We start from the raw sequence: 6,351 nt of genomic DNA, 5'->3' as shown, positions 1-6,351 counted from the left end.
GGTCAGAAATGGGGATGTTCGCTGATGATTGCACAGTGTTCAGTTCCATTCGCAACCCCTCAGATAATGAAGCAGTCCGTGCCCGCATGCAGCAAGACCTGGACAGCATCCAGGCTTGTGCTCATAAGTGGCAAGTAACATTTGCGCCAGACAAGTGCCAGGCAATGACCATCTCCAACAGGAGAGATTCTATCCACCTCCCCTTGACATTCAAAGGCATTACAATCGCCGAATCCCCCACCATCAACATCCTGGGGGTCACCATTGACCAGAAACTTAACTGGACCAGCCATATAAATACTCTGTCTATTAGAGCAGGTCAAAGGCTGGGTATTCTGCGGCGAGTAACTCACCTCCTGACTCCCCAAAGCCTTTCCACCATCTACAAGGCACAAGTCAGGAGTGTGATAGAATACTCTCCACTTGCCTGGATGAGTGCAGCTCCAACAACACTCAAGAAGCTCGACACCATCCAAGACAAAGCAGCCCGCTTGATTGGCACCCCATCCAGCACCCTAAACACTCACTACCTTCACCACTGGTGCATTGTGGCTGCAGTGTGTACCATCTATAAGATGCACTGCAGCAGCTTGCCAAGGCGTCTTTGACAGCACCTCCCAAACCCGCGACCTCTACCACCTAAAAGGACAAGGGCAACAGGCACATGGGAACAACACCACCTGCACGTTCCCCTCCAAGTCACACACCATCCCGACTTGGAAATATATCGCCGTTCCTTCATCGTCGCTGGGTCAAAATCCTGGAACTCCCTACCTATCAGCACTGTGGGAGAACCTTCATCACACGGACTGCAATGGTTCAAGAAGACGGCTTAAGGGCAATTAGGGATGGGCAATAAATGCTGGCCTTGTCATTGATGCACACATCCCATGAACGAATAAAAAAAAAATACCAAGTATCCATCTCAAAGCTTATGCATCTTGACTATCATCTTGCTAGTTATCCTGGGCTTTAAAAAGTTGAGATGCAAATTTAGTACATAGGTAAAGGAATATATATTAGCAACCAAGGCCACTGAGAAATGGACTGAATTGGAGAGTTTAATCCCCAAAACACTAATAAAGTCCCAAAATAAAAACACAGCTGATCAAAATGTAGATCAGTGATCCTGATATATTTTGTGTACACAATGTAGCTGTGTTGTTATAAAGCAATGTATCCTTCAACTCTCTGAACAACAGCACAGAAGATCCACAATTGGAGCTGCTTCTGAAACATGTTAAAGATACAAAATTAAGCAATGAAGATGGGAAAAATAGAAGATAGAGATGTGGTAAGGGTGGATGCTAGTAATTTCAGTATAGCACTCTTGTTTTATCAAACGTCTCAACCTGAAAAGAAGAGTTAGAGATGCAGAAAATGAATAGAGAAAGGTACAAAGTGCAATAATACAGCTGAGGAGAAGAATCACTGATTATATCAGGCATGAAACTAAAATGCAATTGAAGTGACGGGGGAAAATGTGTTGGTTGTAATGTTCGTATTTAATGCAATTGTGTTGGTTAATCAATTTTATATTGCAACATTTCTAACAACTTGCTCAATAGAAGTGCAAGGGCAATCATTGCCTTTAATAATTTATCATGTTTCATTATTCATATGTAGATGGAAAGAACTTGTTAAGGTCTGTAATATTTTAAACTAGATAGGATTCATAGAAATTAATTGATTTTTACTGAGGAAAGTGTATATGGCATTAATAAACAGATGGTGATAGCCAAAAAGTTATATAGAATGTCAAACAGCACAGTTTTATAGACATGATTGCTTTAATGGATTTTTGTTAGATAAATGAATATTGATCGGTGGACCATTACTTGGTTGGTGACAGATTTATTAATGTGGTCAATGAGTGAATAACTTACCACAGGCAGAAAAGTACAAAGTAGGGAAGAGTTCATAAATTAATTTGTGAGTTAAGTATTAAATATTGTATTTTGTTAAAGTCTGGCCAAAATTTGTGGTAGTAAAGAGTAGGACTTCAATTTTGTACGACCTACTTACTTTGATAGGTAGGCAGTTTGATATTGTTGACTACTTTTTGAAAATACATTCATATAGATTAATCTGTTTTCAAGCAGGTTAATTTATATGGATGATAGGGAGAGCTGTTGTTGACACTGTTAATAAACATTTAAGACTGTAGTTGCATATTAGGTTCAATTTTTTATGCAAATGTAATAGTGAGGTTTAGTGTTTGAAGTCCAATAGAAAAAATTAGGCCGGTTCAGTGACTTAAATAGTCTTTAAGTTTACACAATTACAAGGCTCGTTACCCTAGGTTTATTAGTCTGGGCTTGTGATTTTATACATAACTAACAGACCTCATATAATATTGCTCATTGTGAGTTGGAGGTATTACAAGCAGTATTACCTTGGACACTGACTTGACAGCACTGGGGACTGTCCTAGGAACTGGAAGCACTATGAAGGGAGCCTGGGTCTGGTAGTACCTGATAAGATCTCAGCATTTAGCAGTATTTTCATGTTGCCCAAATGAAAAGAGCAAATTATCACTTGTAAGGATCCATGTGTGAAACAAGTATTCACACTGTGAAACTGCATTCATTTGAACATGTGGTTATTTGATTCATAAATTTAGCTCTGCATGGTTCAAATGTCCCTATCTTTATTTCAGCAGCAAAGCTTTATTAAGGGTATAGATAAGCTCAGTGCACTTCCTTCTGATTACAGTTAAGTTAAAGGGTTGGCAAAATGCATGAATGTATGATAAGTGCACAATTGTGATGAGTGATTACATTATATGGCATCACTTTTTAAAATGCATGACTTTGCAAGTCTGTGTTTTCATATATCCATAATATATTAAAAATCTTCCCGTATACGTTACCCTTACTTGTGTGTCACAATCTTTGAGTAATGCCTTTGTCAATATTTATAATGGAAAAGCCTTGTGTCAACATTTGCCTCTCGTGCTGTAATGACAGTCTCCCCACACTAGATGGCACTGTTGCACCTCCCTGACGACATCACCCAACTGTATCTTTTTGCAACACAGACTAAGTTAGTTAAATGCTTTAAATATTTTACTTTTGTTTTTACTGTAACACAAATGTTATTTTCGATATCGTGATTGATTCTGCTGCAACACAAATATTTCCCCCTTCTTCCTCTTGCTTCTGCCCTGCCCTGACCACCCTCTTCATGATCCCCCAACTACCTTTACAACTGTCTTCTCAGCTCAATCAAGAATACTGCTCAGAAGTGTGAAGCTGTTAGGCACCAATATTTACCCTCTCTCCCAGGAATTCACTCCACTATCAGGTCAGCCCATAACCCTAAACACAGGCCCCAGGTCAAAAAACCTACAAATTATTTTACAGTCTGATTTACTCCACCAGTAACTCTGTTAGTATATCACAACTCACTACTCCAAAAACCCATTATTAAATTTCCATCTTTCTGCAAAAACAGTTAACATAATCACTTTATATTATTACAACTCTTTTCAGAAAAAAAAATTCCCTGCTCTTTCTGATTGCAATACCAAAACAGTGGGTGGCTCCCAAACATTTGAAATGCCTCAAACCCCAGTCATTTCAATCACTAACGTTTTCCACATTAGACATATATAGTTATATAAAAATACAACCTACCAATCACACAAAAATATCTATTATTGAAAATCTGAATTATGGTGCATACTTCTGCCAACAAGCATAACTTCTAGTTTAGCTTTTCATCTCAACATTTACATCAGCATTTACAATGGAAACTGCTCCCTATGTAAACATTTATAATGGGAAACCGTATCTAAATATGTCAACACTTTATAATAAACCTTATGTAAAAATGTTAAAATTGCCCTGGTAGATTTAGATGGCATTAGCCCATTTGTCATTAAAAACATGAATGGAGGAGTAGAAATTGGACCTCGTGCCCGTTTTACACCCATAGTTGCACACAAACTCCTGGGGTATAATTCAATGGAAAGTAAAATCAGGCTGGGTGTAAAACGGGCAGTCAATCCTAACCTGTCAGTTTCCAACCAGGCGATTTTGCTTAAAATTACCCCCACATGTTAAATACTTCTTTTTTTGCAATTACTATCCTCTGTTTAACTTTGTTACTTTGACCAGCTGATGTTATTGGACTACCCAAGTAAATGATTCACTCTGAGGTCAATTTTTGGGAGTTCCTCTTTCTTTATGGTTACCATTAACATCTTGTTAGCATTTACAATTCAAAGTTGTTTGACTTACCTTTTCAAAGAAAGCTTTTGATTTGTGTAATAATAAGCTAGATGGACACTGTAACTGGCTAATTACATTATTTTCTCACCATGATAAGATTCCAACGCCATATGAGCTGTATTACCAGCAGCACGTCCACTTCTGCCAATTGCTCTTTTTTTCCATGTGGCACCATAAATGGTTTATTGGTGTGAATATCTGACCAATGGATGTTGTGTTTTGTAATAGCCATTTTAGAAAATAGTTGCTAGTATGCTGTGGACAGTCTTGCCAGTTAAGATGTGTAAGAGCTGTTTGTTTTTCTTTTAGAGAACAATTATTGTATGAAAACACCTCATTGAGCAATGAGAAAAGCAATTTCTAGCTTGTCTTGCTCCTGCTGGTGAGAGCAATAGCAAACAAATGAGACAAAATGAATGCTAAGTAACAGTGATTACCAATTTGATTGCACTGTACTGCAACTTCTTGTCCCAGCTTTTCATCAAACTCCTTGGGGGTGATTTTAAACCACAAAAACGGGTAGGGTGGGAGTTGAAAATAGTTGTTTTTTGGGTCGCGACTGCATCCTGGCTTTATTTCCGGGTTTAACGTCGGCGCGTAAAAGTACAGGCTTCCCACTGGGGATGCAAAGTCCGAAAATTTTGCGGTTACGACCCAAAAAAACAACTCTTTTCAACTCCCACCTGCCCCCAACCTACCCGTTCTTGGGGTTAAAATCACCCCCCTTATGTCTGGTTCCAGTCAATGAGAAACATTGAAAAACTGTCAATGTGGTACATACTCAGTAACTAGCAGATTAAAAGTCAGTAAATTTCCCTCTCATGTTTCTACGCATTCAGCAATAGCAGAGTTCAGGTCTACCATGAATTGGAGTATCACTGGAATTTATTTTTTTGACCAATCACAGAGCATGCCTGAATTGTTTGCTGATTAAAAAAAATAAATGTAAATTAATCATTTCAATTTGTATTTTGCTCGTTGATTAAATGTAGATGTTTGGAGTATAAGCATAAACTTCCCTGAAACTCTAGGTAGATGTTTTAGTCCATGCAGTTGTCATGCTGTGAGGGAGTAGTACAATATGTCTCGAAATTCTGTAGCTCTTGATGTATGAAAAGTTTTCCTGTCACTTTGACTGGCAGGATGCTGGGGTTTGGAAAGAATAATACTTATGCATGCAGTTGAATTTTCAATTGACATATCTTGTATTGCAGTTTTCTTTGTGGCAAGTCTTCACAATAAATAACCCCAAGGTTAGCTATAAAACACAAAACTGTTTGAGAGGCTCAATTAAAATAGTGTGATGTTTCTGTAACTTTTGAAACTGAGAAAAACATTTCCTAATCTGTTGTTTGATTTGAAAGCTAATTATTTAAGATCAATTTTATGCTAGTGGCCTGACTTCTTTTAATTGTAGTCCACACATCAACATAGTTTCATTATTATGGAAGGATTTAAAATTTTGTATATAAATAAATAGGCTTAATCTCCAAATTGCTTCAACATTTATATACTTGTACTTATATCTGCGTATAGTTTTTAAAAGATTGTAACCTGAACAGCTTTCCAATTAAAAAGCACTCGCTGTCAATTCCAGTTATACCTAAATTGAATGTTAAAAGAAAAAATGTTAGCTATTGGTCCTTTTAATTATTATTCTGTATTGTATCAGACAAAATTGATGTGATTTTAAATTATGTGTGCTGTTCATAACCATTTAATCATTAATACTGTAAAATATTCTTGTGTGTGTCTAGCCTCAATGGGTTTAATTTCTAGCAATGAAGCTTGCCTGGCCAATTAGTTAAACAAAAGCAAGATACTGCAGATGCTGGAAATCTGAAATAAGAACAGAAAATACTGGAAACACTCAGCAGGTCAGGCAACATCTGTGGAGAGAGAAAGAGTTAATAGCCCCGATTTTTACAGGGAGGCAGAGGGCGGGGGGAGCATGTTGGCGGCTGGAAATGCTGGGAAGGCGGAGATCCAGACGAATTTAAGGGCAGGACATCATTAATTTTTTTTACTCCGTTTTCCGCCCGGCACCTGGCCAGATTAACAGGCTGGCTGGCTGTTGGGTGGGAAAGCCAGCGGTAGAAAGCTGCAGCCTGGGAGT

Source organism: Heptranchias perlo, chromosome 13 (assembly GCF_035084215.1).
Source record: "Heptranchias perlo isolate sHepPer1 chromosome 13, sHepPer1.hap1, whole genome shotgun sequence".
In the NCBI taxonomy this organism is placed as follows: Eukaryota; Metazoa; Chordata; class Chondrichthyes; order Hexanchiformes; family Hexanchidae; genus Heptranchias; species Heptranchias perlo.
Note: the sequence above shows the minus strand (reverse complement) of the source record.